Raw genomic sequence first — 4,470 nt, 5'->3', positions numbered from 1 at the left:
TCAGTGGGTCGCTGTTCTGTACAGGTTCTTGACTTTATAATTTTGCAGCCAAAGAACAAAAGATATTTCTCATGTTGACACAATAAAATTATGTGCTGGAATCCTAAAAGATTCAATTTTTATGGTGCAATTCTGGTTTCTGATTGGTTGATAACAATGTGAATTAATTTGATTCATCAGTTCCTATCAGTAGCATTTATAAATAGAATCTCCCGACTTTTAGGGAGTATACCCCCCCCCCATTATAAATAAAAAATATTGCAATAATATAATATATATCGAAATCATGCTGGAATAAAACTATATAAGTCTGTTTTCAGTACGAAAATTAATTTGTGAAACAGTGTACCGTTTGTACGTATTAATTAAACTGCGAACAAACAAATGACTTTATTAGAATACAAGATTCAAGCAAACAAGCTCGGACGATCCAAGGAGTTTTATATATATAGTCACCTACATACACATGCTTCATCTTTAAAAGATTCATCATTGTAAGTAGACACAGCTGACACATCAACTCTGAGATTTGAGCCCCAAACATTAGTCACTGTCTATAATGATAGTCTGATGCTCTACTCCCTGAGCTAACTTACCTGCTAATAAATGGAAGAAATGTCCATCGCTTGTAAATGAATGTTTATATGGTTATATTCATTTGTTTATTTTATTTATAACTAGCCTGGGTGCCCAGTGTTGCCTGGTGTTGCCCGAGTGTTTGGAGGTGTGTATTGAACAACAACAAAAAAAAAAAAAAAAAAAAAAAAAAAAAAAAAAAAAAAAGGTAGTTGGCAGACAGGCTCAAACCCGTATCATGAAGGAGGAAAAAAAAATGGAAAAAAAAAAAAAAAATGACATCTATGCTGTTGCACCTATCGCCAAACCGGAAGTGACATAAGTTTAAATTAAGGCTAGGCAATCGAAAAGAAGGGATGACTTTTGAAAATATCGATGAAAAAAGCAACCCGTCCCTCTAGGAAAGTGCCCAGTTAAGGCTGAAGGAATTAATGTTTTTGGCCAATTTTTCGATATTTGTCGCCCGAAGGGTTGCGCTTCAAATCGATACCAATCTCGTGAAAATACGTCACCTCTGTCAAAAGTTTTAGGCAGACGTACAAACATACATACATACATCTAAACTGACAGGTGAGATTTATATTGTAGATGTTGGTACCAGTGTTAGGGACTACGTGCTCACTTGCTCGACAACAATCCAAAATTGTGTGCTGCAGATTTCTTAATTTTCCTCTTCTGGATGTGTTGTCATCTCTTTTATTTGCAGCTGCTGAGGAAAACACGCATGGGTTCACAAGTATTCATTCATTCAAATGCTGTCCTGTCTGGTACAGGCATTGACAGCTATAACTCTCCATCTCTCTCTCTTGAGGCATTCATGAATTCATTGTTGCTCATTATTCACAACCTTATTTACGCTGTTTTCTCAGAAATGTTTTTGATATATTGCCACAGCTTTCTTTGCAGTTGTACAGACACTAGATTGCAGTTTCTTTTTGTCCAAGCAGCGTACACACTCGGTGATCGTCCTAACCATTGTACGCAAAGGGATCTTCTGCTCAGCACGAGATATAAAATCATGAACAATATTATTCCTGATTGCTTCTGTATTACATCAGTCACCTGCTTTCTATGACCTTACACTACTTAGTGCTGAAGTGGGTTCTCAACCTTGCCCAGGGATCTCCCACAGACTGATGGAGGGAAGGAAGTGCCTAACTTTCTCCTTTGCCAATATTGCTGTCCCACCACCCTATACAGCACCTAGTATTCCCAAATGATCACCCATCTGGTATTAGGCAGGCTCATTGTTGCTTAACTTCGGTGATCTAGTGAGAACTGGTGTGTCGAAGTGATTGTGCCATTCACAAGTATGAAAAATAAAATAAACCCATCTTTGACAAATATCGGTTGCATTCTGTATGTGTGTGTAACACCATCATGGGAAAAGTCTGTCGAGGCCTCTTTGTCATCGGTTCGTTTTGATCCTTTCTTAGCCATGCCCTGCGTTCAACTGTGCCAGACTGGAAACTTTCCTCAACTGTAATTGTCATAAACTGTCTTAAACTTAAGACTGTCCATAAACTTTCACAATATTCATTGTCACAACTAAAACTAACTCTTAAAATATATTGACTAATCTTTTGTTCCTGTTACTGCCATATTGATTAACAATCCTATTTCAATTTTCATTTGTGTGTCTGGGTGAACAACTTCTAATATCTTTGTTCTGCTGATAAACTCCTTTATGTTATATTTTTTCCTCTTGTTATTAATAACTTCCTAAAATTTGGGGGTAGGGACGTCGATAGTATCACACCAGAGAGGAATTAATTCTTTTTTTACAGAATAATTTTGCTTTACACTTAAGTGGAAACCATTATTTCCTTCATCATAGTGCTCCACTTGTAGGGGGGGGGGGCGTACATATATTTAAAATAAAGTCTTCAACAGATAGGTTTTCCATCTTTTCAAAACTCATCAGTGCGACTAGATACAACTGATCAAACAAACATTATAATGAGTTTGTTGGCAGGCTAATGGTGCGAGCAAATGATAATTACGTCTGTTCTATTAAAAAACATTATCCCTCAATCAAGGTTTGGTTTTGTGTGTATGAGTATTGATCTGGACTGAATTCAACATATCTACAAAACTATCGTGCTGATAACAGGGGGTGGGTAGGTTATGGGACAAGCCAAAGAGAAAGAGAGAGAAAGAGAGAAAGAGAGAGAGAGAGAGAGAGAGAGAGAGAGAGAGAGAGAGAGAGAGAGAGAGCGAGATAGACAACTAGATGAGAAGTTGAGAGAGGATGGGGTTATTATAAAACTAAAGATAAAGATAATCGAGAGGAAAAGAGTGAGAGAAAGAGCACAAGTATATATATATATATATATATATATATATATATATATATATATGAGAGAGAGAGAGAGAGAGAGAAAGATAAATAGAAGGGGAAAAAGAAAGAAAGGCAACTAGGGAAAGAAAAGTTGAGAGAGGGTGAGATGAAACCAGAGATAAATGGAGATAGAAAGCACAAGTTTGTGTGTCTGTCTCCCTTGTGGGATATATATATATATATATATATATATATATATATATATATATATATATATATATATATATATACAGTATGTATTTATGTGTGTGTGTATATATAATAGTGAAATAATGTAATTTCACTTATAAAGGCTCTATATATGTATTGAGAACTTTTGAAAAATATTTTTTAGTTCAATACATTTAAATATATTTAATTATATATATATATATATATATATATATATATATATATATATATATATATATATATATTTAGATATAAAATTAAGTTATTATTATTATATAAATATAATTAATTAAAATATATGTATATATATAAATATAATTAAATGATTATTAATTATATAAATATAATTAATTAAATTATATATATATAAATATAATTAAAATATATGTATATATATAAATATAATTAAGTGAAAGAGATAGTGTGAGAGAGCACAAGTATATATATATATATATATATATATATATACATATACATATATATATATATATATATTAAAGAAAGAGAAATAAATAAAATTAAGACAAACAGCTAGAGAGAGAGAGAGAGAGAGAGAGAGAGAGAGAGAGAAAGGAGGGGGTGAGGTGAAACAAAACCAGAGATAAATGGAGAGAGAGATTTGATATTGATCTTGTGTTCTGTTGAATCCAGCCGCTAAACACATTTGAGTTCACTGATTTCAATAATAAGTCGGCCATCCGGTTGGGATGAAACCTGCCAGAAGTAGAAACAGTTATTATATTTTAATCTAATTTGAAAGCACCCATTACATAATCTATTAACTATACAGAATCTTTCCAATCACCGATTGACATGGTCACTAGCTCCCTTCCCTCTCCAAGTAATGCATAATGCCACCAAAGCATATGGGGCTACTGTGATAAAGGCCAAATTATTAGGGGGGAGGGAGAATCAAATCGGATAGGTAGTTGTGCAGCAAGATTTAATTTTTTGCATGACAATACTGTCAAGGAAACAGGAAGCAGGGATGGAGTCTAGTGGTCTGAGAAATAGTTATTAGGGTAGAAAATCTTCCAGGATTCAGGAACTTTTCCAGAGGAAGGGGTGAGATTTTGCTGTTAGTTGAATGGGTCTGGATTATTTATGTTGAAGGGGCGGTACAAGTGGAGTAATTTCATCAGAGCATGTTTCATGAAAATACTTTCAATTCTTTGGCGATACAACAGTCGCGTGGGGGCTAGAGATTGGTAGCCAGAGCAGAACCTATTAGGTTGGAAATTCTTTTTCGGATCCTGACCAAAAGGGAGCGGCTTGCAGATGGTTGATCAACTGAGTGACATAGTATCCATTACTGTTTAACAATTCTTTTTCACTTTTCAGTGTGGTTGCATTAGCTAAGAACTAGCAAGGGCTACATTGAA

The sequence above is a fragment of the Euprymna scolopes genome, chromosome 36 (assembly GCF_053919585.1).
Source record: "Euprymna scolopes isolate OS-2025 chromosome 36, ASM5391958v1, whole genome shotgun sequence".
Taxonomy (NCBI): Eukaryota; Metazoa; Mollusca; class Cephalopoda; order Sepiida; family Sepiolidae; genus Euprymna; species Euprymna scolopes.
The sequence above is the reverse complement of the archived record's forward strand: the minus strand, read 5'-3'. Positions refer to the sequence as shown.